Below are 6461 nucleotides of genomic sequence, written 5' to 3'. Positions count from 1 at the left end.
CAAGAACACTTTGAAGATCATGATGAACATCAAGAACATATTTTTAAAAAATTTTTGATGCAAAGAAAACATGCAAGACACCAAACTTAGAAATTTTTAATGCTTGAAAAATATGAATGCAAAGATGCACATGAAAAACAACAAAAGACACAAAACAAGAAATCATCAAGATCAAACAAGAAGACTTACCAAGAACAACTTGAAGATCATTAAAAACACCATGAATGCATGAATTTTTCGAAAAAATGCAAGAACAATATGAATATGCAATTGCACCAAACTTAAAAATTGACTCAAGACTCAAACAAGAAACACAAAATATTTTTGGTTTTTATGATTTTATGATTTTTTTGGTATTTTCTTTATTTATTTTTGAAAAAAAGGAAAAAAAATTTTTGAAAAATTTTTGAAAACAAAACAAAAAGAAAATTACCTAATCTGAGCAACAAGATAAACCGTTAGTTGTCAACACTCGAACAATCCCCGACAACGGCACCAAAAACTTGGTGGACGAAATTGTGATCATCAATGTTGTATTCTTTGTTGTTGTATGGAATAATTATAATGGCTCTTTGCTATGTGTGGACACAACTCCGTTCAACTAACCAACAAGTGTACTGGGTCGTCCAAGTAATAAACCTTACGTGAGTAAGGGTCGATCCCACAGAGATTGTTGGTATGAAGCAAGCTATGGTCATCTTGTAAATCTCAGTCAGGCGGATAATAATTGATTATGGATTTTCGAATAATAATAAATAATAAACAGAAAATAAAGATAATTAAAATAGGATAGAAATACTTATGTAAATTAATGGTGGGAATTTCAGATAGGCATATGGAGATACTGTGCCCTTTCTTTTTCTACTTTCCTACTTCTTCCTTCCAGTTCTTTCATTCCTTCCTATGGCAAGCTGTATGTAGGGCATCACTGTTGTCAATGGCTACATCCCATCCTCTCAGTGAAAAAGGTCCAAATGCTCTGTCACAGCACGGCTAATCATCTGTCAGTTCTCAATCAGGTTGGAATAGAATCCCTTGATTCTTTTGCGTCTGTCACTAACGCCCAGCCTTCAGGAGTTTGAAGCTCGTCACAGTCATTCAATCCCAGAATCCTACGCGAAATACCACAGACAAGGTTTAGACTTTCTGGATTCTCATGAATGCCGCCATCAATCACTACAAAAAAAGAGTTTAAAATGGCATTGACATTACGACAGTTTTAAAGAACCGCCGTAATACCCGGTTATAATGGCATCTTTGGTTGCTGCCATAATTAACTTTGTGTTTTTTGGCGGTTCTGGTGATTATGGCGGTTTTGAACCGCCGTTTTCACACATATATAAAACAAAAGAATTGCAACCCTAGCCTCATTAAATGAAACATAGTAACGGCGCTCTCGATCTCGCTTCTCTCTCCTTCGGCTCCTCCATGCTCCGACAGCGCCGTTCTTCCCTCTCAACTTCTCCTCTCTCCACCAGTTACGATTTCTCTAGGTACTTCTCCCTCTCCGCCAGTTTTGAACGAACGCAGGGAAGAAGAAGAAGAGAGTGACTCTTTCGTGCATCACGGAGAAGAACCGTAATTGAAGCATTTTCATCTCAGGTAGCCTCTTTTACAAGTCTTCCAATCTCTTCATCTTTGTTTCGTTATGTGTTTGTGCGTTGAAGTTTGAACCGCCGCTGTCCTTCCCAATTCTCGGTCTACTTGAATTTAGGGTTTTCCAGCCATAGTTTGTACTTTTTGGACCATGATACACTCGAATCTACATCTCTTGCATTGTTGTTTGAGTAATAATGTTGCCACTTGAGCTTCAAGATTTATGTAATTAAAGAGAATCGAAGGTTTTTTTTAGCATCGCACAAATCGGTTGCTAAATGTGTAGGTAATGTTATATGCAAAGTCCTCCTTGAAGCGATTGTGATGATAAATGTTTCAGACTTTCTGCATTGATAGGTCTTCGTTGGGTGCTATGTTATTATTTCCGTAATTTGAACAATTTGTCATTGACAATCTTTTCCTAGCATTTATGTAACCGGATCATTCCCTTGTTTTTCATGGTTAAATTTTGTTTCTCTGAAGAGCATGGTAGTGTTCTCCATAATTCGGATAAGTTCTCATTGACAATCGTTGATGCTGCTGATTTTCTGATGATTTCAACTTACATAGCAAAACTAGAATTTGCTTAGTATTTTTAGGAAATTAATATCAAGAAATGCTGTTGTCTTTTGTTTTTTCTTGTTTGCTGGTTCAATTTTTAAGGCGCAGTTTCTGGATTAAAATAGTTCTCAAAGCACTCCATTTTTAAATGTTCTCAATGACCAGTCAGATTTTTAGTATATTTTATTCCTTATTCACATGTTAGGCCTCCTTTTAATTCACATAGCTTGTTTTTGCTGACCCCTTTTTATATTTTAACTTTCAGTTTCAATTTTACATGTCTTCAGATACCCTATATTGACTATTAAACTCACTTGTCTTACTTGTGTTTGAGACTTTCAGCTGGTTTTTAATCAATCATTCAAATAGGCACCACCAGATTTTGCATTTAACCAAGAAATAAAGAAATAAGAATTAATTGAAAACAGATAGTGTGTCTTTGTGTTTTTATGTAAACCAGTTTTTTGATTATTTAGATAACTAACTAACTTACTTTAACTAACATGAATTTGTTGGTGATAATTTTTCATGTGAAACAGGTTTTTTGCTGTATCTGATTTTTGTTGCTTTAACTAACCAAAAATTGCTTACCCTGTATCTGATTTTTGCTGCTGTTCTCCAGCAACTGTCGTTAGTTTGCTTCTTCAAGTGTTTGAATTGAATGCTTACTTCAGTGTTGCAACAATCTATTCTTTATTTTTAGTATTTATCTTGCATTTAGCTTGATTTTGGAAATTAAGATAGTAATCTTGTTTCCTTAAGTGCTCTTACAAATACTAGAAATGAGATCTTTTCATGAAAGTTTTTTACCTTGTTGCATTGGTTTGTTTCTCTTTCAGTTTATGTATCATGGTCTATTCCATTACATGAGCTTGTCAAATGTTCTTTATTTTTGTAGTAAGGGAAGTTTTGTCAACATGGATTTTGTGATTTGATCATGTCACTTGATTATTATTCAAGAGCGTACTATCCAATTGTGTTAACTATGTGCTACACAAGTCATATTTTAGGCACCAATCACAATGATAAAGATAGTGCTTTCAGTTATCGTGGCAGTCATTTAATGTGGCACCAAGCACCCACATGGCACATGGATGAATCTCTCTCAGCTGACCTGTGCTACCTAAAGTTAGGCTAAGAATACTGAATTATCTGCGGATTTCAGTGTCAAATACATGAGCTGCATTCATGATGGCTGAAATTATCTTTGTTGCAGTTTTTGAGCTTATTAACTAGTTAAAATTTGACATTGATTATAGTTGTTGCTGTTGCACTAAATTAGTGAAGTATTTGAAATTCGATAGTGAGAAAAGAGTTTAAGTGTACTCCAATGCTTGCTAAGTATAAACGATGAAATGAAAAGGCTTAGAAAGGAAGTTTAAATTTCTTAAGTAAATAAAATCACACGTTGTTATTGCCACTAGCTAATGCACAAAGTTGATGGTCCTCACTGCTGCTTGTGGTTGGTTAATCATATATATATTTTGCTCTGATAAGTAATCTTGGTAATTAATTTTAATTTGTAGTCTTTTATTTTCAACTATACCTTCCTTTCTTTAATTTTTTTTAACTAACTATATCTCTTTTTGGCTTCGGTGTATAAGATAACTCCAAGTCAGTATCAGATATTTGCTAGACTTGGTTCTGGAAGTTTTAGTGTTTTCTTTGTGTGTCTTGTTCATTAATCATTAAGTTTTAGTGTTTTCTTTGTGTTTTCTAGATTTGTTTCCTGCTTTAAATTTGACCCCCCTCTAAATCTTACGCTTAATTTAGCAGTGACTATATGTACCTCCTCACAATCCTTTATCATTCGATGCTTTGTGTATTTGTTTGATGTTAATTCTGTCATTCTTAAATTAGGTCTTATATTTATTTCTCCTTTGTTCTAGCTGATTGGATTTGTTATTGATCAGGGCCTAGCTGCCTTAATTGGATTTGTGTTCTTGTGGTTTAATTGGCAACCTATAAAGTGAAAGATTCTTAATAAGGTAATAGCTTCGTGTTCTTTCTTATCAAGTTACTAACCATTTTAATTTGTTATTGCCTTAATTAGCATTAGCTGGTTCCCTTTTTCCAGTACAAAATATTTAGTTCAGAAACCGTGACCAATTTAATGGAGTCTTCATGGATTAGTTGCATAAGGTTTACTAGTCCAATCCCTTTTGTTAACCGATATTACATCAATCTTATTTTCTTAGAAATATTAATTATGTTAGTAGCTAGATTGGCATGTCGTACATAATTTGGTGGCCTGGTGGGGGAAGAGATTTGGGAGGGAAAATAACTAAATCAAATTGAACATATATTTAGAGGCTTAAATACATTAGTAGATATTTGTTATCTATTTCTTCATCTCACCAAATACAACATTAATGTAATAATGTTGTTCCCTTCAAGTCTTCAACTAAGCCATAGCAATGAATGATACCTTTCTAGAATTAAAAGTACATGAATGTAGGGAGGGAAAAAAATTAGAAAGAAAGAAAAGAAAAGAAGCAAATTTTCATATATTTTTGTGTAAACACACAGCATCATTTCCAATTTTTAGTAGCTTGTTTTCATTAATTTCCTTCTTAATTACCTTTAACTGTTCCATTACTTGAGGCAGGGGCATTGACTTTATACATAGCTTAATAATTAAGAACATCTCAGATTGTACATAGAAATTCTATGAATACAGATTCATGTCTTAGATAATGTACATATTTCTATCTATATTTAGATCAAAATCATCTTCATCAGCAGTCAAGTTATCATTATTAGCTGCCTCAGAGGAAAAATTCGCATTCGAAAAGATCAATGAAAGTTCCTGGATAGTTTAATAAAGTTTATTTTCATACTAAGTTATATAAGTTACTTTACAGTTTGCACATCTCTCTTTATATTATTAATTTTATCATCATGGACAATATGGTCACTTTGTTTTTAATTTGATCACTTCTGATTAATTTTAAAATATATGTCAGTTAGGCCAATATGTTATATACATGAACATACTTGCGTGAACCACCTAGCTAGCTTCCTTGGAATTTCGTGTACATTAATTAGTTATATATTTAATTTAATTTATTAGGTATATTTATTTATTATACTAAATTATTAGGTATATTTATTTATTATACTAAATAAAAAGTTAGGACTCTATATATAATGAATTATATTTTATAAATGTTGTATTAATTAATTTTTATTGTTCAAATCCGTTAATAATATAATTTGATATTAATCGTAAATTAGTGTGAGTTTCCTTTTCCTAATTCCCAGAAAACAGAGGATTTATTGTGTAAAAGTGCAGTTTTCTTTTTTGATTGAATAAATTTATATTAATAGTTTCAGATTCAATTTTATATCTTTTTTTATTGTACTCATAATTATATTTTTGTTGTAGGGATTGGATCAAGAGAGTGAGATTCCATCACCAAGAGAGTTAGGAAATAGGTCTTCTGGAGCGAACAACAAAGAAGCATGATCTTGTATGATAAAGATTTTATGTATTAAGTATTATAGATATATGTTAAGACAAATTATTGAAAAATGTTATCTTTGATACTTTGTTTTTGGATTATGATTTTTTATTTTCGGAGATTGTGTATGAATTAAAAATCTTGTTATGATGTTTGATTTAAGGTTATGCTTTTTGGTTATTATGAGATTTTAAAGTTTGAGTTCTAAAAATGTCACTTTAAATATATAGTTTCAATCTCATTTTAAAAAGTATAAAATTGTAATTAGGGAAAAACGACGGCTAAAAATGCCATTTTAAACAAAAATGGTGCCATTATATCCTGGTAAAAACGGCAGTTAAAAAATGCCATTTTAATCGAAAAGGATGCCATTATATCCTAGTAAAAACGACAGTTAAAAAATGCCATTTTAATCGAAAAGGATGCCATTAAACCCTGGTAAAAACGGCGGTTATAAACGCCATTTTAAACGAAAAGGATGCCATTAAATATAGGTAAAAACGGCGGTTATAAACGCCATTTTAAACGAGGAGAATGCCATTAAATCCAGGTAAAAACGGCGGTTATAAACGCCATTTTAAACGAGGAAGATGCCATTAAACCCAGGTAAAAACGGCGGTTACAAACCGCCATTTTAAACAACAAAACCGCCGTTTTATCTGGTTAAAATGGCGGTTAAAAATCGCCATTTTAACCACCGAAAAACCGCCGTATTATCCACTGGTTATTATGGCGGTTTTCAAAAAACCGTCGTAATAACCAGAATGGCGCCCAGAATTCCGGCGTTTCTTGGAAGCGCCATTTTCGGTAATAATGGCGGTTGTAACCGCCGTAATTACC

At 32.6% G+C, this 6461-nt stretch overlaps 1 long non-coding RNA gene across 1 annotated transcript; it reads left to right on the top strand.

The window, feature by feature from the left end:
* Positions 1-1366: 1366 nt before the first annotated feature.
* Positions 1367-5801, top strand: LOC112715851 (uncharacterized). Its single transcript, XR_003160019.3, has 3 exons — positions 1367-1602; positions 4071-4145; positions 5546-5801. It is a non-coding gene; the product is annotated as an uncharacterized lncRNA (long non-coding RNA).
* Positions 5802-6461: the final 660 nt, after the last annotated feature.

The sequence above is a fragment of the Arachis hypogaea genome, chromosome 10, assembly GCF_003086295.3.
Source record: "Arachis hypogaea cultivar Tifrunner chromosome 10, arahy.Tifrunner.gnm2.J5K5, whole genome shotgun sequence".
Classification (NCBI taxonomy): Eukaryota; Viridiplantae; Streptophyta; class Magnoliopsida; order Fabales; family Fabaceae; genus Arachis; species Arachis hypogaea.
The sequence above is the reverse complement of the archived record's forward strand: the minus strand, read 5'-3'. Positions and strand labels throughout refer to the sequence as shown.